The following is a 21,801-nucleotide window of genomic DNA, read 5'->3' as shown; positions in this document are numbered from 1 at the left end:
TACCCCCCCACCCCCTCCAAAAAACCCGCGCGGTTAATTAACTTTGAGCACGCGATAGCGTGATAGGGTGGCGTACACGGTGTTATCATAACTTTTCGTAAGCGTCGTGGACAGAGCTGAATAATGAAATACTACGTCAGCGGGTTGCCGTCCACAACGCGGGCTCCTAGGTCTAAAATTTAGCGAAATTAGCGGAAAATAGTAAGGGCTGACTTTTAAAACCGAGGAACTCTGTTTTCGTCGAAGGCACTTTCCTATTTCCAGAGATTCTAAGGAGAAAATTAATTTTTGAAACTTTTCAGGGGGTGTGCCAAGTTTTTGGAGGTTGTTCTGTAAAAGAAAAGCGGCAAGGAAAACGACGCCTTGAAGCAACAGAATAGGAAATCATACATGCGAACGACTCAAAATCCGTGTTTCCGCGGCTAAATCTAGCGCATGCGTGCACGTCATTCAGCTCTGTCAGCGTCGTGCAGTTATTTTTTCACCTGAAACGCTCTTATTTCCGTGGGCCAATGTCTCGGACGCGTTGAAATACTACGACTTGCCATTTAACTTTCATATGACTCACTGTCAGTACCTCATGTTACATTTTCACCCCTTTTTCCCTCAAAGTGACTGAGCCAGTCCGCCATCGCTATCGCAGACAAAACAAAAAAAAAATCTCCAGCAGGTATGATTTCTCAGATAGATAAATAATCGATTGCGGAAATTCCTCAACCTCATATCTTTGTTCGTTCAAAGGTATCCGCACATGGTAGGCACTTAATGACTGTGGGTTAAAAAACGGATATTCCTCAAGGGCGTTATTTACGTAAACATACCGTTGACTCCCGTTCGCTACCCAGTTTAGCTTAGAGATAATAAACAAATTAATTATTTCTCTATTATCACTGCAGAAGCGAAAAAGAATTTCAAAGAACAACACAGTTCTCCTGGGGACAATGACAACCCAATAATTATCAGTGACTCTCCAGAAAAGGTGAAAGGTGTTACATACGAAGGTTGTGGCCGAACAATTTTAAAATCCCGAATAGGCGCTAAGCGGAATCTCGAAGTAACATCGAAATTGCAAATCCCCAAATTGAGGCAGTCACAGTGCAGCGATGCGTCCGCTTCCTCGACTTCCGAGGATGACAGTTCACCGGAAGAAATAGATGCAACACCAACGTTTCACGATGAAAACAAAAAAATTCCGCTCTTTTCTTTTCAACCAAGAAATGGAAAGACCTTTAAAGCTCGAGAAATCTTGGAAATTTTGTTTAAAGATCAGCCAGACGAGGCCAAGTGCACCCGTCAACCAATGATAGTAAAGTATAACGCTGCCTTCTTGATTGACGCTAGAGTTATACCTCTCGATGATATGCCAGCGGACGGCAACGGTCGGTACGTGAACAACGGACAAGTGACTCATATCTACACTAATCCTTCTGATGGTAAGTGGAAAAAGAAGGGGGACTCTCGTTTAATCCTCAAAAGAAAAAATTAATACCACCTCACGCGAGAATACAGGAAGCAAGGAGACTTTCGTCAGAAAATTTCCTATCTAAATTATTTTAATTGAGATATCGTTAATAATGTAGCGTTACTGCAATACGCGTTTACCGGGATGGAACACGACCTCGCCCCAACTGTTCATGGGAATGCGAAAAAGAAGAGGTTTTTTACCGGAACAAAACCTTCTGTCCGACGAAAGCTCAAAGAAAATCTCTCGCGATACCCCGTGAGCGAAGCGGTAGCGAAAACAAGGCGAGACCTGGGAGGACCTCTTTCCGCAAGTTCAGATGCTGATATACCCCGCGGAAGGACTCAGGCATATGACATGAAACGGGCGCGTGTGGAATCGTCCTATGCAGAACGCAGATCTAGAGAAACGGATGAGATGACAACTCTAAACTGGTTCGCTCACACAGAAGGGAAACACTGTGCGAATGCAAGAATTGTCTGGGGAGCCCCTCATTTTGTTGGCAGTTGATAATCAACTTGCTGACCTATCGCGATTCTGCACGCAAGATCTGGACTTCAGCCATTTGTCAGCCGAGCCAACGTTTAACTTTGGAAATTTTAGTGTAACACCGACCTCTTATAGAAACGTCCTTTTGAAATCTGTAAAGACTGATAAGTGTCCTGTTTTCATGGGACCTATTTTCATTCACCACACAAAATTTAAGCAAACTTACTTACAGTGCTTTAGCAAATTGAAGAGCATTGTAACGGGACTGGAAGATCTAGTAGCTGTTGGAACGGATGGCGAGTACAGCCTTAGCGAGGCACTGTCCACTTGCTTTACAAAGGCAATACATCTCCGCTGCTTCCGTCACTTCGAAGGTAACGTTAGGTCAAAATTAAACCAGTTGCACGTAACAGACTTCAGACAATACCTGTCGGAAGTATTTGGGAAGCAAGAAGGACGAACCTACCAACCGGGTCTCCTAGATGCAACTACTCAAGATGAATTTGACGCAATTCTTCTCTCATTGAAACAGCCTTGGGCGGAAAGGGAAGGCAGGGGAGACGGTAATTCTAAGTTCCACGACTCGATGATGGAAAGGGCCTCCATAATGAAGAATTGCATGACTGTAGACGTGCGAACAAAGGCGGGTCTTGGTTCTCCGCCCGATAAATTTTATACAAATGACAGCGAAAACAGGAATGCCAGACTTCGACATAAAAACACAGGGCAAAGAAATGGGTGAAACAGCATTCGCCAAAGCAGTCAAAGCGGAAATGACTGAGGACGACCAAGAGGCAGAGGTGATATTAGCCCTATTTGGAGCCTCTGAGAGATACGAACTCCGAGAGCAATTTAAAAGATTTCAATTATCTGCGGATGAGTAGTGGGCTATGAACGAGTGTCAAAGAAAGGATTACGTCCAGAAGATATATGACCTATCCATTGACGATGGTTAGTTAGTTAGTTAGTTAGTTAGTTAGTTAAGCCCCTGGCTCCAGGTTGGAGCATGGGCCATCGACAAACTGCCGCCACTGACGCCTCTTTTCTGCCAGCTGTTGTGGCTCCTTCCAGTTCTTCCCGAGGACCTTCATCTCTTTTTCCGTATCCCTCCTCCAGGTATTCTTGAGGCGGCCCCTCTTTCGTTTTCCCTGTGGATTCCAACGCAGGGCTTGCCTCGTAATGCTGTTTGAAGGTCTTCTCAGCGTGTGGCCTACCCACATCCATTTTCTCTTCCTCACTTGCTTGACCATCGGTATTTGACCTGTCCACTCCCAGAGCTCCTCGTTTGTGATCTTGTCTGTCCAATGTATCTTCAGGATTCGACGCAAACAATGATTGACATATGATCGTAACTTTCTTGCCGTTTGGACTGTCATCCTCCACGTCTCTGCCCCGTATAAAAGCACAGCTTTTACATTAGAGTTGAAGATTTTCAGCTTAGTTGATGTAGATATGCTGCCAGAGCTCCAGATCTTCTTAAGGGAGTGGAAGGCTCCTCTTGCATTATTAATCCTGTTTGCAACGTCTGCGTCAGTTCCCCCACATGTGTTTACTACGCTCCCAAGGTATGTACACGATTCCATCTCTTTGATATCGGCGTCATTCACTCTGATCTTCCTCCTTGAACCTGAGTTAATCTTCATGACTTTGGTCTTTGCGGTGTTGATAACAAGGCCAGTTTTTCTTGACCTTTCTTCCGGAATGCTGGTTTTGTTCTGCATTTGGGCTCCTGAGTGAGATAGTAAAGCAATGTCGTCGGCATAATCCAGGTCATCAAGCTGCTGGGTGAGCGTCCATTGTATTCCGTTCCTGTGGCCCGCTGTCGATGACTTCATTATCCAATCAATTTGCCAGGAGGAATAAGAACGGTGAAAGAAGGCAGCCCTGCCTTATTCCGGTTTTAACTTCGAAGCTCTCCGACAGCTGGCCTACATGAATGACTCTACAGGTGGTACTTTCGTAAGAGTTTCTTATAATGTTGATAAACTTCTGCGGAATTCCATAATTCCTTACAATCATCGCTTCCGTGTAATTGCATAACAGGAAGTCTAGATCTCCACATCGCTGAATGGATCTGGAAGAAAGCTGGTAGAATACTATCCCAGTCAAACGCCATCTTCCCAGCACCCTCGAGGGACTCTACATTCTCCGTTATGTCTGAAACAGGGAGCATTCCACACTTTGTTCAATTGCACGCAAACTTTAAAGTGACCTGTACATGCAGAAATTTCGAGCCAAAACAAATATGTTCGCACTCTGTCGCCGTTACGGAAAAAGAAGGTGCCCTTGACAAGTTCATCACGTGGTACAAGGGGCAGAAGATCAAGGGTGGACTCACGTCAGTGGCGACTATTAGCATCGACACGAGAGCATCTGGTCGAAAGCAAGGTCCAATGAGGCAAAGAAAAGCGAGAGAGAATGTTGACTTCGTCCTACCAATGCCCTCCTCGTTTCTTGACAGGGAAACAACATGTGCGACTTCAACTTCGACTTCAAGTGCGACTGTACCCATTTCGCTAACAGCTGTCCAGCAGTCGTTTGATTTAACATCATTTCCCTCAATTCTGGCTCAATCCAACACAAGCAACGCTTGGAACGCTTCATTCTCGTCACGGCAGCCGCAAACACAATCACCATTAAATGATCCTACTTCCCACTTATCAACCAATCAATTACTGTATCAGAGCACAGATCTACAGACACAGTACCAGACGTTTCCCCTGACCAGCGAAGTGTCTCAGGTGGCCACAGGAATGGGAGGGGTTGACCAAAGTCAACCTTTTGGATACTAAGAGCCGTTACCACAATCATTTACGACATCTATGTTTAGCCAAAGGCTGTCGCCACTCCAACCATCCGTGCCCCAAGGTTTTCCTTTACCGCGGAAACCCATCATTCCTGAATCTCCTAATCCTTTCTTTTTAATGAAGCTAAAAGGAAACATCTCAAAATGCAACGGATGTGAAGGGAGCTTTCATAAAGACTCTCAATCTGTTGAAAGCATGGCAGTCATTAGACGTTTAGAGATGGACTCGTATCCAAATCTGTATTTAGATGGCACAAAATGTTAGAAGTTAGGCAGAACACAAAGAAGGTACTACCATATTAACATAGCATGTCTGTGCACACGTCGTCCCTGGTTCCATACAGGCCACTTGCAAGGTCTGTTGAGGAGAACTGAGGGAGGCCTGTCTCTAACGGAAGAGCTTATAACTTTCGTTAACCAGCGCTTTCCCGGAATTGTAATTGAATAAATGGCAGACTGACTTAGGCATTGCTATATTTTCTTTGTACCCTTTTAATGAATAATCGAGATCTCGATTAAAGGGACGCTGACCATGTTAACCTATAATTTGACGAAGGATTTGCCGTTTATTATTTAGTTTCACAGCCGTTAAAAAATAGATAAGGTAATAATTAAAAATAAACAAAAGATGAGATAAGAAAGTCGATAAAAAACAAATGAAGCCGTGGGTTCGATTGTTCCTTGAGGATCTCCGGGTAACTTCGGAGACCCTCGGATAGTTTTCGGTTAATCATCGAAGTATATTAGGAGCTCGATGCTCTTCGGAAAATCATCGGAGTTGTTTTGAATTAAAAAAACAGACGTTCAAATATTCCGGCGGAATTCCGGATTCCGGCTTTTCCAAACTACCGACTCAAAACATGAACTGCCTGATCGAGAGTCATTTAAACAGCTTAGTCCTTTTAAAAGCTAATTGCCCACAAGGTCAATATGAACATATGCAATACAGTGTTGCAATATACCAGGATTTATTTGGATGAAAAAACACTTACATCCGGTTAAAAAAAACTTTTAAAAAATTGCAAAAAAATTAGTTACCTTCAACTTCTGATGAAGTGTAAAACAATACATTACCGAATAAAAATGATCTTTATGTTTACGGCTAAGAAGAATGGGCATTTAACTAATTGATTCCGTGCTAGGACACCTGTCTTTCATCTTTTAACCCATTATGACATACACAAATGTTGCTTGAGTTACTAAGCCGCCAAACACTGATTAATTATTAATTAAATCGCTTTGAAAACTTTAACGTGAAAATTGCTTATTTTATTTTATTAGAATTCTGTTGGTTTTTTTTCCGCGGACCTTTGCTATAGCAGGTGCCAAAACAATACGTCATCAGTCATTTTACGAGCATCTTCTTGGTTTAAAATAGGTAGCGGAAAAACCAACTAAAAGGGAACTAGGTAAGAAATGATCTGAAGGGAAAATGTCAACTGATGTTTTTCCTTTTTATTGCTGAAATAAAAACAACAAAAAAAAAACAACCAAAAAAAAAAAACAAAAAACAAAAAAAACCTGACAGTAATCGTGTCTACAGAGTAGCCTATTCAAGTGAGAAAGATGTTCCTTCCTTTTTTACTAAAACATTTTTCCACTTTTGGAAAACACGATTTTTCTTGAATTGCACGACACGAAGTCCGATTACCGATCAATTGTATTAATAACAAAATGGTTGAGAAAGATGAATGATAAATTTAACCCGATACGACCTCATACTTTACTTTGAGAACACTAGGAATGAATTTGCAGATCTTCTCTCTTAATAACTAGAGAAAAAGTGATATATGAAAAAGCATCTGGTGTTATAGAAGTCTCGAAAATCATTGGTTACGGCCAAGTATAAATGAAAACAAAAATTTTAATGTTTAGGGCCATCAACGGCATCTATCATGCTAGAAAAAAAGTGGAAAAACACTGACTGATCAACCGCTGTTCCGACAATTTTCCTTGCTTATAAAATCTTTCATTTCGTTGAAAAACAATTTGTTGCCTCTGCACGAAACAATAAATTTTTGCAAAAAGGATTAAAACATTAGGAAAAAAAACACTATTCGGAAACACCATTACGGTTCAACTAAGACAATTTAGTGAAATCATTGCACGACAGACCTACTTAACAGTTAAGTCGGCCAAAAATTGTCATTTATTTCTTTTTTCTTTTTACGGTGGCCAATTTACCATTTCAACTTTGTTGATATATCCAAATTATTTCGTTACCCCCACCGACGTAGCCCCAAACAGTTTCTTTCGAAACTATCAGCCTTTATTTCTTTATTAACTGGCTGCTGACGAAAATTTATGGCATAAAGAAAATTTTGATTTTTGGCCTAAATTGCGTTGGATTTCTTAGTTGTACCGTAAGAATCGCATCGTACTTGAGAATCGTAGGTGTGTGACAACAAGCTTCAAGAAAATATTAGTAAGTGACAGTTTTAAAAAGCAAACAAACAAACAAAGAGCAATTGAGTACCCTGAAAATTTCATATTCCTTATCCAAGTTAAGATGAAGCCGTTTTGATATTCTGATCGTAGAGGGCACATGTAAGACAAGTACAAGATCAGCGTAAATAACAAGTGAGATGACAGTGTAAATTTCCTTTTTTCAAGACCACCTCTTGATAAAACGTGCTTGAAAATAATGATAAATTTAAATTAGAACCATGTACACATGTACACTTAGTATCCTGCTATGCAACTAAAATATATGGCCTCTAGAGAGGAAATTATCATTTATGCTAAAAGGAGCATGTAAAGAGGTGCTGTGTGTTCATTTAATAACTCTGTACAATAACTCCAATTAGTTTTTACTTCGCAGATGTATAGTGCTTTTCGCAATCGCTGATTGGCTACTTTTAAAGAGATAAGCACGTGCTATACACCACCGAACAGCCGAAAAGACAAAATCGCACGTAAAGAGTTTAATTTCGGACAATTTTGGGTATGTTTACAGAAATAAACTCCTTTTTTGGTTTCTGTGTATTATTTACTAAAGTAATTTAAAACCTTAGTGTTGATGAAAGTTCTCGATATTTACCTCGCTACTTAGAAGCTCGGTAAATATCCATCCTCCCTATTCATGATCATCTCCACTTCGGTGAAGAATTGTTAAGTATGGCTGAATGAAATAACTTGATTTTAAACCCTGTCGAAACTTAGACATCCAATCTGAGGGTCTACATTGATAGGAACATTTCAACTGGGTAAAAACAAAACAATTACAATTTCACAGTCGTAAGCTTTCAGTTGACTGAAATGACAGCTTATTTTGCTTTGAGCAGGAATGAAACTGTCATTCTTGTGACTAGGCACAGTGCTCAGGTGAAGTGATGCCAGCTTCAAGTCCGATTACCGATCAATTGTGTTAATAACAAAATGCTTCAGAAAGATGAATGATAAATTTAACCCGATACGACCTTATACTTTAAGAACACTTAAAGTTTACTTTAAGTGTATTTACTTAAAGTTACCTTCTTTTTAGTTTGCCAGCATTGCCTCTATGATATAGTTGAATTTTATTTGCTAATGGGTGTAGGTGCCATTTTTTTTGGCCCCTTATAACTATCCGATCTGGTTTGTCCAAGTGTTTCCATAAGTGTTTCTATAAGTGTTTCTACAAGTGAAATAAGAGTTTGGACTCGAAAGAGACAACTAAGCCGAAAAATGACACCAACATGGTTGATATATTACCTTACCCCCAGAATTTGTTAAAAAAAAAAAAAAAAAAAAAAAACTAGAAGAATAAGCATAATGTCCGCAAAAACCTCTTCTCTCTCTCCCTGGGAAAAAATAAGCAGCTTTTTCTTTGCGTTCCGCAAAGTTCTTCAAAAACAGAACACAACCGCAGACTGTTTGAGAATCAAGCGAGAGTGCATAGTAAACTCAGTATCGAGAATCAGCTGCTGGACATTGTTGGTTGAAAATATAATTGAAAAAAAAAATAAAAACAGAAAAAAAAGTTAAATGGCAACGCTGTTGGGAACTTTTTCCGGTAGCAGCCAAGGATAGGGAAACTCAAGAGATTTGTTACGCTCCTTGATTGCATCAGATATCCGCTGAAGGGAAGCTTGGAAACGAGATATGGCACTCTCCACTTCTTTCCCCATCAACAAGCTCTGAGAATAGTCTCCAATGAAACGCTGAAAAAACAAAAAGATCCACGTAAAATAATTCAGAATTGCTAATATTAATAGTGCATCTAGCCAAACAACACCCACGCACTCAAGTACTGGAGTTCACAGTACTGGAGTACACAGCACTGGAGTACACAGTTCGAGTAATGTTATCCCAAGTGCAATCATTATTTTTGTAACCATTAACATTTAGTATTATCAACATCAACAGCATACACTAGAATTATTGCATTTTCACCCACTGACTCGTACCCTTAAATTCTTCCTAACTGGTTCTGATTTTACACATACATGCCTTTCTCGCAAACCAGAACACATAGTCTCTACCTCATTTTCAGCCATTCTCGTTAGAGTGTACACAGTGGCAACGTGCCAACCAGTTTGATAGTGGCTGGGTAATGTATCCATGATGGTCTTCAGAGTTACTTCATTCTTTCTCGTTGGTGGTGGAAGACGCATTACAGGCGGAACATTCGGAACAAAGCCGGTAAATTCCATCTGAGCGTAGTTCACCGCCGCATGTTGACATGAGCACCCAAACACTATACACGTCAGTAGGTGAACAAGTTGATCACTTGTCTGCAAACTGCTGGGAAACTCGTGGTCAACGTCGCCTTCTCTCACAGGAAAACCGTTATCGTGGATATCCTTCACCCAAGACTGCAGCTCATTATCCTTGCTAACATCTTCATCCGACCGATAGAAGATGGCGACAAATTCCTGTAGGAAACCCGAAATGGCTTTCCACATGAGGAGCCCGTCATCCCTGATAAGTACATTTGATAACGTTAAGAGATGGAGAAATAACTTGCCGACTCTTTCGCAGATAAAAGGTTGATTTAGACTCGCTGATGTATGCATTTTGCCTCAACAAACCTTCAAAAACGTTTGTCCTTGCGTGTTTGTGAAAGACGATTTACATCAGAATGTATTCATTGCTGATAAGTATTGTTTACATATATCTAAAGCTTACCTGTAGAAATAATTAGGCAACTTTTCAGTGTCTTCCACGCCTCTTTTTTTCAACATGTCTGGGAAAGAGAGCATCTCAAGCTTGAAATTCTTGTAGGTCTTTTCCAGTAGCTGAATATGCCCTCCACCACCTATACTCAGAGTTTTGTCGACAATTCCTCCTTTTGCAATCAATTCGTTTCTTCCAATGGTGTTGATGGCCATTACAGAACGAAGATGAGGAAAGAGAAGCTGAAAGATAGGGTGAATAGACGGCAATTGCCGCCATGAGGCAACAGCAAACGCTTCCATCAGCAAATGAGTTTTTGTTAGATGAGTCCCCATCTGTGAAAAACAGTGAACAAACTCAAGACTCGTATGATGGACGATCCTCGCAGTAGATAGCGCTATTTGAGCAATAGCGAAATTCAGACCTGAAAAAAATCAGGCCTGTACGGGACTCGAACCACTGACCTCTGCGATACTAGTGCAGCGCTCTAACCAATTGAGCTAACAAGCCAACTGAGAGCAGTCCGTTAAGTTGATTCGTAATGAACGTATATTTATAATGAACGTAATGAACGTATATTTATTCTATCTCATTTATCACTTTCACGGGTTCATTACGAATCAACTTAACGGCCTGCTCTCAGTTGGCTTGTTAGCTCAATTGGTTAGAGCGCTGCACTAGTATCGCAGAGGTCAGTGGTTCGAGTCCCGTACAGGCCTGATTTTTTTCAGGTCTGAATTTCGCTATTGCTCAAATAGCGCTATCTACTGCGAGGATCGTCCATCATACGTATCAAATACCGCAGTTCAAAATATATGATTTTCATATATTTATTCTATCTCATTTATCACTTTCACGGGTTCATTACGAATCAACTTAACGGCCTGCTCTCAGTTGGCTTGTTAGCTCAATTGGTTAGAGCGCTGCACTAGTATCGCAGAGGTCAGTGGTTCGAGTCCCGTACAGGCCTGATTTTTTTTCAGCTCTGAATTTCGCTATTGCTCAAATAGCGCTATCTACTGCGAGGATCGTCCATCATACGTATCAAATACCGCAGTTCAAAATATATGATTTTCATATATTTATTCTATCTCAAACTCAAGACTATTTTAATTTGATGCGTTACATCCTATTTCATCGGATCTTTGCTCAGTGGGATGGCATTTGTGGAAGAAATCTCTTTTTTTATTCCCATAAAGGATTTCGTGCTGGTTAGACGGCGTAACTTCAAGATCGGATGGCGACCACTAATCTAACCGACCTCAATTTCCAAGATTGCAGTCGATTAAGCATTCTGCTACTGACCTGATGTACTTGATGGTCTGCATTTCGGAACCACATTTTCGCTAGAAGCCAGTCATGGTGCTTGTCGGCTGGAGTCCATATTGGGTTGTCTTCGTTGGGGTCTTGAAAAAGTTGAATCGCAATAGGCACCAGGTCTCCCGAGTTCTTGACATAAAAGAGACATAGAGGCTCAGCTGCGTAGTAAGATTTGGAGTTGCTTTCCTCGCCATTGCGTTTAATTCCCCTGAGTTCCTTGTAATCAACAATGTAGACGTGTCCTGCCTGATTAAAAGAGACAGGTGTTAGTATCTGCTATTGCATATTGTCAGACTGAGTTGGCGATAATTAAAATGCCCAAGTCTACCACGGTCAGTTGCATTACAAAAGTTAACTGACGTATAACTTCAATTAAGTCACCTGGCATCAACTGAACTAACCAACGAGACAGGGGCAAAATATTTTGAATAAACTTTAGTCGATAATTTTGATCTAGTTTGGACTTCTTTAGAAGACAGATTAAATTAAAGAGTTTTCTGATCTATATGGAAAGTTTTCAACAAGGAGGTTTTGTTTACCAAGACAGAAACCTGACTGGTCAATTCTGATTAATGCAAACTTTCATATTAAAATGCAGATGACTCAGCACTGTCTATAATGGTGATTGACGGAAATCTTTTAAGGCCTCATTTCTCATGCATTTCAGAATAGAAACTTTCTTTCTTTGTGGTGAGATTGTTCGTTAGCTGTTTTGTTTGTTTGTTCTTTTAATTCTGGTTTGTTTACTTTGCGTTCTTCTAACCTTAATTTCATCAACTAACGTCATTCCTCGGTCGAGAAACTTTGAAACCATTTCTTCTGAAACAGGGAAGTTGGTTGGGAGCTCGTCACATCGTTCAAGAACACATGGATTGCAGCCGTTAAGGAATTGATAGCCAAACATTCTATCTTCCATCCAGAGATCATTTTGAGAAATTTTAGGTATATCTCCTGTCAAACCAGTGAAGACTCTCTGAAAGTTTTCAAAGCTGTCCCAGCTAACGAAAATACTGCGCAGATAAGAAAGCCCAAGATTAATTATTCCACGAAGACGGCCATGATGAAATGAACGTGATTCCTCGTCAGAAAACTGTGCATCTCTTGGGAGATCACCATGTTTAGGAGCATGTATAAAACCTGGCAGATCGTTGATACCAGGTGGAAGACGTCCCCAAAGGTATTGTTCTTTACGTTCCTCTATCTCAAGGATACGTTGGTTCTTTACTACTTCTGGTTGATCTTGGAAAGGAAGGATGGCTGTACAAACGTTAAAAAGGTTTATTGGGTAACTAAGTGATACTAACCCAGAGCTATCTCAATAGCCATCTCAATAAAAATGCCTAAGGATATTATCGACGACGGCCGACGAAATAATCAAGCTGACAAGAATTAAAAGGGTGTCAAAACGTGTACAAATACATACGTAATGAGAAATAATGCAATTACTCTTACGCTTCTCTCGTGCTCTATATTCCCGCGTGCATCCATAACTTGATGTAGGCACGCTAAGCATTTGAGTAGTGAGGCAAACATTTATAATTTTTTTTAGAGAATAAGAGGTTACCGTATATTAAAACTGATTCAGAAACTTGACGGCCGGAACCGCAGTGACCTATGATATCAGATCGTTGACCGCATTATCACTTAAGAATAACTTCTCAGCGTGGTGCGAAATTTAAAATAGACTAAAAAACGTTATCATGGGTCATGGGTATAAGTTCTCTCGGTTATATTCTCCTGGTGAGTATACTCTTGAAACGCATTTGCCTTCATTTGGAGGTAAGCTCATCTAGGATTCTACTTCGAGCTGAAAAATTGAGTTACCTTTTCCTTGAAAAACAGTCATATCGGAAACCACCCAGCGAAAACATGGAAATTCAAATGGTTCCTTTTGCTCTGAGCTCGTCACGGTGATCTTGTTAACAAACCAATGCGGATGTTTGTGCCACGAATATGCACTGTCACTGTGGAGATGGATCATCAATATCTCTCCAACATCCATCGCTTGCAAGGTGTACTCGTCTTTGTGTCCAGCTTCAAAGTCATTGGACCAAGAGGACAGAGGAAGCTTTTCAGTTTTTCCTCTAGTTCCTGATGAAAATGCGCCAGCAACAACAGAAGGAAAACGTTTGAAAAGATCTCTGAACGTAACAGAATTAGCTTAAGGAATGTCAGAATATATTTTGGGTATAAATACCTGTCAGCGATATCGAAATGTTAGCATCAGTTCCCGCCCTTAGCCTTTCACCAGTTTCCACGCTTATCTTGTACGTGGCCACGTGGTCTGGTTTTATGTTTGCCTTCCTACATAATCGTACTGTCTGCGTCCTTTGGTATACCTCTTTCCAGATATGAGCTATACAGTTAGAGTGCTGGGTACCTCGAGCTTGTAGAAGGTAAATGCAGCTCGGTAGGTTTCCGAAATTAAATCTTAATGCCTCGTTGGCTTGAGGGGATAGGATTGTAGTTAATGTGACATCAGCTACGTCCAACCAGGGATGAGTATTTTCGTCCCAGTATCGCCCGATATCAAGGATGCTTGGAGAATCGTCTGATCATACTTCGTGGAGAGTCAGTTGAAGCTTGTACTTGACTGGTCCGCGAGATATTCTCGTCTTGAACTCTTCTTTCAAATATTCCTTTGACCTATTTTCAGTTGGAAGTCTTTCGTGCTCTCTTTAAAAAAATACAACAGGAACACTCAACAGAAGGCTAACTCAACTGATTGCGCTAGATAGGAAGAAACTGAAGACCTGTTTAAACAGGTTGCATGGCGTTAAAATCTTGGTTGATAACTTGTATAAAAGTATTCTAAAGACATGAAATGATGGTGATACCTTAGTTTTTGTGGTATTATTTCGCATTACCAGTGCAAGGAACTTAAAAAAAAAAAAAAAAAAAAAAGGAAAAAAACTATACAACAATTATTTCGATTTTTCATGGTTAAGGTAAGATAAATGAATAAAGGCTGATAGTTTCGAAAGAAACTGTTTGGGGCTGCGTCGGTGGGAGTAACGAAATAATTTGGATATATCAACAAAGTTGAAATGGTAAATTGGCCACCGTAATGATTACAAAAGCTGACGTTTCGAGCGTTAGCCCTTCGTCGGAGCGAATAGAGGAATTGTGGGTTGTGTGTGCTTTTAAAGGCAGAAAATGGAGCTACGTTATTGGTGGGTGCATGGCAACGAGAAAAACATGAATAAATTAGTGGAATGAAAAGCGTTCATTGATCCCTGTGGGATTTAGACTGCCGGTTTGAAAGATGAGCTTTTGTTCAAGATTTTTACGGCTTTCCGTGCCACCTAAGTGCAAGGAAAGACCGCAGATTACCATATGTTGCTTAGAATGATTAGGTAAATTAAAATGTCTAGCGACTGGTTTCGATGTGTCCTTGTCATTCCTTTCCACGTCTCGAAGGTGTTCTCGGAATCGGTCACCTAGTCTTCTGCCTGTTTCGCCGATGTATATCTTTTTGCAATAAGTGCAAGTTATGCAATAGATTACATTAGCGGAGGTGCACGTGAAGTGATCGGTGATCTTAATGGATCGTTTAGGTCCCGATATTTTATCAGTGTTGTGAATGAAAGGACACGTTTTGCATCGTGCACGAGCGCATTTAAAAGTGCCTGGTTGCTCATTAGTCTGAAAAGAACTTCTGACCAAAAAATTGCCTAAGTTTTGTAGCCATGGGCACCAAAATGGGACCTAGCTATGCGAATCTTTTTGTAGGTTTTGTCGAACATCAATTTTTCAGCCAAAACAACGGGTCCAAACCTGAACTCTACGGTCGCTACATCGACGAATGTATCGGCGCTACCTCCTCTACCAGAGAGGAGCTCACTCAATTCATAACTGCAGTCAATTCTTTTCACCCGGCTCTGAAATATACTTGGGAAATTTTTGACAATTCTTTATCCTTCTTAGACGTCAAAGTTTCAATTGAAGGTAACGGTTTATGCACTAGTGTGTATTACAAACCTACAGACTCGCATAATTACTTGTTATATTCGTCTTCTCATCCATCTCACGTTAAGAATTCCATTCCTTTTTCTCAGTTTCTAAGACTTCGTCGTTTATGTAGTAATGACTCTGATTTTCACCACAAATCCGAGTCAATGTGCCAGTTCTTCGATAAACGTGGTTACCCTGTTTCCGTCGTTCAAGCGGGTTACCACCGCGCTCAACTTATTGATCGACATTCAGCACTACAAACGTCGCATAAGGAAGATTCCGACCGCATTCCATTCACTCTCACGTTTCACCCTCATAACCACTCAGTTAAATCCATCATTCCTAAAAACTTTAAATTACTTCAAAACGATCCAGAGACAGGCACTATCTTTTCGCAGCCTCCGCTCATTTCATTCAAACGCGACAAAAACTTAGGCAATTTTTTGGTCAGAAGTTCTTTTCAGACTAATGAGCAACCAGGCACTTTTAAATGCGCTCGTGCACGATGCAAAACGTGTCCTTTCATTCACAACACTGATAAAATATCGGGACCTAAACGATCCATTAAGATCACCGATCACTTCACGTGCACCTCCGCTAATGTAATCTATTGCATAACTTGCACTTATTGCAAAAAGATATACATCGGCGAAACAGGCAGAAGACTAGGTGACCGATTCCGAGAACACCTTCGAGACGTGGAAAGGAATGACAAGGACACATCGAAACCAGTCGCTAGACATTTTAATTTACCTAATCATTCTAAGCAACATATGGTAATCTGCGGTCTTTCCTTGCACTTAGGTGGCACGGAAAGCCGTAAAAATCTTGAACAAAAGCTCATCTTTCAAACCAGCAGTCTAAATCCCACAGGGATCAACGCTTTTCATCACGCTTTTCATTCCACTAATTTATTCATGTTTTTCTCGTTGCCATGCACCCACCAATAACGTAGCTCCATTTTCTGCCTTTAAAAGCACACACAACCCACAATTCCTCTATTCGCTCCGACGAAGGGCTAACGCTCGAAACGTCAGCTTTTGTAATCATTACGGTGGCCAATTTACCATTTCAACTTTGTTGATATATCCAAATTATAAGGTAAGATAAGATAATTTATTTGACGTCATATACACGGGGAGTGGTCTCCAAATCTCCCGAGCTCGAGGCTCGAGGCTCGAGGCTGTAGATTTTAAAAGCTAAAAAATAATATTAAATAGAAATAGGATCTAGAAATTTCATATATTTGTATAATTAATATGTAAAGTCTAATGGTAGTTGTGATATAGAAAAAGAATATATAAAGTAATAAAATGTGTACTCATTAAGTCCATGAACATATGGATATGAATAAGATAACATGTTGGTTGTTTGATTGCAGAGAGAGTGGGGGGTGGGGGGTTGTTCCCCCACAATTTTAATAAAGGGAGATGTATATTAGGTGGTGCGGAAAGTTTATTTTAGAAATAAGGTGGGGAAAATTAGAACATACAGTGACGTACGTTCGCTACAAGCCAGTCAGAGATGTCTTTAAGTAATGATACCAGCTTACCAGGCCTTTCTTTGCTCATCTTTTGACAGCAAACCAGTTTCTACCGACCCATCAGCTGGTATCAGTCGGAATCTAACGTAACGTTCAATGCTGTCAAAGGCCTTAAGGCCATAGATCGTCTCGGAATTGTATCGCTGGTCGTAATACGAGTTTGGTGCATGGCGCAGACCGTCTACATTGCTGGCAAATCTGAGATTTACCAAGGAGGATGAAGACAATTGAAAGGATCAGTAAGTATGGTATAAATTTCTAAATAAACAATGGTTAGCATTGTAGGCTTTCAGAAAATTTTCGCAAGTTCGAAATGTTCCTTGTCAAGGATTCCCAAATTCGAATTCTTTTTTCCAGTCATGCGAGACCACCTCATCAAAAGTTAGGTTTTCATGGCTAAGTATTTGTTTAAATCTTGCGGTTGTTTGAGGTGGCTGGATGTTGTTTTCCTAAGCGCTGACCGGCCACATTCAGAGCGCTCGAAAATCAACCCTCCCCTTTGCGGTCGAACGTTTTCAAAACATGTGTTGACCAAAACACTGAACCTCGAGATGGGGGGGGGGGGGGGGGGGAGGTGGGGGAAGGGGGAAAAACGTCGTTAATTTGCCATTTTTATATAGTTTTTTTTAAGATCATCTGTGATGTATTACGTACTGAACAAGTGCATGGCAGCATGGACCTTAATTTGATATGATGACGTAATCTATGTTCGGTCCTCCATAAGATCGTTAACTAAGCAGCAATAAAAATGTTTGTATAACTCAGCGCATTATATAATTGCTATTTGTTCATTTTCTATGTATCTATCTAGGCATGTACTTGTTTATTTACTTACGTTTTTGTTTATTTGTTTCCGATGCACTATCTCCATAATTTATACTTGGGGAATTTAAGGTATCCAGCAATACTCTCTAGAATGCAACTTACCGAACAGGATTATGCAGATAAAACTCTTCCACATTACCACTTCGATAGGATTCCAGTGCATCATAAATCGTCTGTACATTTGATAAGACGGCAGACCGCCCAGTTGACATGATAATATCGAAAGAGCTGTCTTCTTTGTCACTATCTGCAAATCGTATCGAGGCACCCCGAAAATCTAACATCACGTCATCTTTACCTTTCAGAGATGCGTGGCGGAGACAGATGCGAAAAGATTTACTAGGTGTAAGGAACTCACAAGGAGGGAATTTTGGCTCGGAGACAATCGTCCCAATCCCCAGGGCTGCGACACCAATGGGATGCGTTGGACGCCTACCGCTGGAGAGAGCAATTGCACCAAAGACGAATTTGAGTTTCTCCTTTTCAATGCCAAGTTTAATTCCATCGGAGATACATGTTGGTAGAATCTGATACAAAAAAAAAAAAAAAAATAGAAAATTTTACGAAATAAAAGTTTAATCATAATGGCCTCGTTCATGGATGATTTGTTTTACTTATATGAAATTGAAATATTTTCTATCTGGATCTGCACTTTTGCTATCATGTACAATACACTACTTCCACGAGGAAAAGGAAATTCAGAATTTAAAGAAGCAATGAACATATTTTTTTTTATCATTTCCTCTGTTTTTGGAAGTACTATCACGCACCATACACCAAATGCAAATATGACGTCCAATTTGAATTGCCATTGTTCTGGACTCACTAGCCTCGTCTTCACGTGGAAATACAAAGGATTATTAGACCTGTGAGAGGCTAGTCAGTCCAGAACAATAGCAACTCAAACTGGACGCCAGATTTGCATTCGGTGTATGTACATGCACAATCAGAGGAAAATAAAATTAATTTTAAAAATATTGCAAAATTAACATTTTTTTCATGATGTGTGAAATGTTTAACATGTTATTAGAAGTACGCTGCTTGTAAAGCTTTGAACGTAGTGTTCTTACTGTATCTGCCTCCTTCATCTTTCTTTCAAAGTCCTTTTCCCCCTTGACTTCCTTGTAAATTTCATATCCATGGTTTTTCCCTGAAATATATGATTAGAACGTAAGAAAGCTCAGTGTTTAATTTAGTAAGTTGCTTATCAACCACGCTCTTGATGCTAGTATCGTCGTGTCTAGCTAGCTAATTAGCCATGAATTTTGAATAAACTTTTTTACGTGGTTTACGCAGGTTTTTCCACGTGATGAGTTAGCAAAGTTCGAGTTTGCTACATGTTGTCTACGCACAAGCCGAGTTCACTACCTCAGCTAACTGAACTCGAATTGAGTGAGTAGCGAATTGGAAATTGTATGTAGCAAATAGTGGTGTAGCAAACTCGATAGGTAACGAAACCGGCTGTTACCTTTGAGGTACACAACTCCCTATAGCTTTCTGAAATTTAAGGAGATAATTCCGAAGAATAAATTGAGAAAAATTGTTCGATTGTTAGACACTCTAAAGTCTTTAATTTTCAGCCGAATGCTCATTTCTCGGGTAGCATCTGAGCCTCGCAGCATATTTCTCCGAAAAACAATCTGCAGTAACAAAGCCTATTTGCCTGATTTTTATCAAAATTGAAAAAAGTAATAATAATTATCATTATTTGCGAAGAATTTGTATTTATACAAAATTCACATACTTAAGGATCCCGCTTAACCGAGCACCGTTCGAAAATTCAAGATGCTGGCAATTTAGCCTCGTGATCTGGAATGTAAACTCCGTAACTAGCGACCTTTAATACCTATATTGTTTCATTAGCGCCTTTTATGTCATTTCAATGCCACTTTATCGCTACCTCACATAATAGATAGATGTGCAGATATCGATAGCAATACTATGCCTATTTTTGCTCGTTTTTCGCACTAAACGCAGTTCAGTAAAGTGCCGCAGTTTTCGCTCCTCCCTTTCGTTTTCCTTCTTTTAGGGGTTCCTTAGCAGTTTTGGTCTCTTCTGTGGCCGTAACAATATAAGGGTTTTATACTCCTCTTTCCGTCGTGTTGTTGTTGTTTTTTTTTTTATATCACGTTTTGTGTAACTTTTTCAATTGATTGTTGTTTAATTTCAACCTTCGTCATTTACGCCTTTGAGGAATTAAAGTGAGTTATATTTATTTCTACACTACGTAGAGTTGGTTATTCCGTGGCCACAAATTTCGCGTAATGCAGTTCAGGAAAGTTCGTTTCGTCGGCGATGGTTTCCCAGACACCGCCGCAGTGACGTCTAAAAGGGTACCCATGTAACCTGCACTAACCTTGTGTTTGGAAGTTATGTATCTTTCGAGAGGATGAATCTCGTTTTCTCCGATCGTTACTTGTAATCTGGCCTCTCTATAAACAGTGCAAATGATATCGTATCACCACGTTATCTTATAAAGTAGAGCTACTTTCCATAACTAATCCTTTAACGACGATTTGGATTAAAGCATTGTGGGACGAAATTCTAGCTGCAGCTATCACAGATCCCAACCCCCACGCAGTCAGCGAGTTTTAGTTGGAGGTTTAACGGATTTACACAACTTAACTCATCTTCCCAGGCTAAAACCAAAATATCTTAAAGGAAACCTATTTCAAATTAACAGTCGGGAGACGCGTAAACATTGTTCTTCTTCTCCTTCAATTCCTTCCTTTTTTTTCAATATCCAAAATGGAATGAAATTTTCTAATGCTGAGCCTTACCTAAATGCGGATAAGCCCTGTGGCATTTTGCACTATCATTTGCATTTAGTTATACGAAACAGTGAATAAATGTTTGGGAAATTATACCATTTAGTTGCACTTTTGACTATCCTTTCAATATCTCAACACAGAATGCAAAATAGTCATGCAATGAGTTATAGCATCTTGTAGACATCAGTCTTAACAAGCTACGCCTAACATTCCTCTTTTCCTTTGTTTTTTTTTAGGAGATTTTTGACAGAAAAATTGATCGAAGGCATTCGCAATACAGAGTGCTCATTTACAGGAACTCACAGTTTTATCTGGAAGAAACTGTATTAAGTCTGTATTAAGCCGCTGAGAAATGTTGATCTTTTCTTTTAACCCTTGATATCCCTTTCAGCAGGACTGGCGCTTTTTTATTCGGATTTGTTACCTGTGGAATGAATTACCTATTAGTATAAGAGAGTCAGATACCATGTCAATTTTTCGTAAGAAACTAATGGCGTTTTATTATGATAAGTTTGGAATAGAGTTTGAACTTTGAGGTGTAGTCGTAGTAAGTGGTAATGTAGATTGATGTAGATTTTTTAATTTTATATTGTTATAATAGGTGGTTTATTTTTAAGGAGTCTTGTATTCTGTCTTGAGCCTACCTCAGATTGAACAATCGATTGATGTAATTGTCATTTGTTTGTCAAAATGAAACTTGATTAAATTAATTAAATTAAATCAAACTTGAAGAAAGCAGTTTTTCTTGAGCAGTTTTTCTTGAGCAGTTTTTCTTGAGATTAAAAGACGTGCAGCTACCTAAAATTCAAAACACGAATTTATTGAACCGTAAGATTTTGTCATCCTTCTTTTTTAAGTGTTATCTAATTTTTCAAAATATGCATGTCTGTATTTGTATTTTTAGAACTGTCTCGTCTTTGTTTGCAAATCTGGGCTTCCAAATTCCCCTGTACAGTTGGTCACCTTATTTAAGTGGTTATCTTTTGTCTCGGGTAATGCGTACTAAAACTTTTAAGTTTTAGTGCGCATTATTTTAGTGGGTATGATTAAATCATACATTTTGTAAGATACCTGCAAACTTACCTCGAGATGCCTCGGAGTGTCCTGAGTGTGACTCACTATGCGTAAACCGCTAACTCAGTAATAATGGGGAAGCGGTAAACAAACTGACCAAGATAAGCATTGAATCAAGTAGATTGGACCCAAAACTCTGCTTAAATACCCCAGGCTGTGTTGAGCGTGTCCGCTCAATCATGATACTGTTAAAATTTATGCCGTTCAAAGAGGACAAAAGAAATTTCAAAGAGAGCTCTCCCTTTTCAAAGACGAGACCATATCCGGCTGTTTTCTTTATTTGTTTGTTTTGTTTTGCCTGTTTTTTACTTATGTTTATAGCGGCTTTGCAATAGATATATTGCGAAAGATGAATCAAATATATATATTATAAGACGTGTGATATATACAAATAATTAAGGAACTAATGTGTCACGTCGCGTTCGTGTCATGTTGGATGTAAAGGTGCGAATATTGTTCA

At 39.8% G+C, this 21,801-nt stretch overlaps 2 pseudogenes across 1 annotated transcript; one reads left to right on the top strand and one right to left on the bottom strand.

Annotated features, from left to right (window-relative positions):
- Positions 1 to 559: 559 nt before the first annotated feature.
- LOC148723707 (uncharacterized) lies at positions 560 to 2,835 on the top strand (annotated as a pseudogene).
- A 4,390-nt stretch (positions 2,836 to 7,225) lies between these two features.
- Positions 7,226 to 20,735, bottom strand: LOC148723706 (allene oxide synthase-lipoxygenase protein-like; annotated as a pseudogene). Its single transcript, XR_015992068.1, has 13 exons — positions 20,708 to 20,735; positions 20,571 to 20,599; positions 19,853 to 19,928; positions 18,567 to 18,646; positions 17,599 to 18,023; positions 16,673 to 16,869; positions 13,372 to 13,848; positions 12,999 to 13,265; positions 11,938 to 12,431; positions 11,160 to 11,420; positions 9,867 to 10,189; positions 9,221 to 9,659; positions 7,226 to 8,899 (listed from the first exon to the last, which is right to left on the bottom strand). The product of XR_015992068.1 is annotated as an allene oxide synthase-lipoxygenase protein-like (transcript).
- Positions 20,736 to 21,801: the final 1,066 nt, after the last annotated feature.

The sequence above is a fragment of the Stylophora pistillata genome, chromosome 9 (assembly GCF_964205215.1).
Source record: "Stylophora pistillata chromosome 9, jaStyPist1.2, whole genome shotgun sequence".
Classification (NCBI taxonomy): Eukaryota; Metazoa; Cnidaria; class Anthozoa; order Scleractinia; family Pocilloporidae; genus Stylophora; species Stylophora pistillata.
This window is presented reverse-complemented; position numbering and strand designations above follow the sequence as displayed.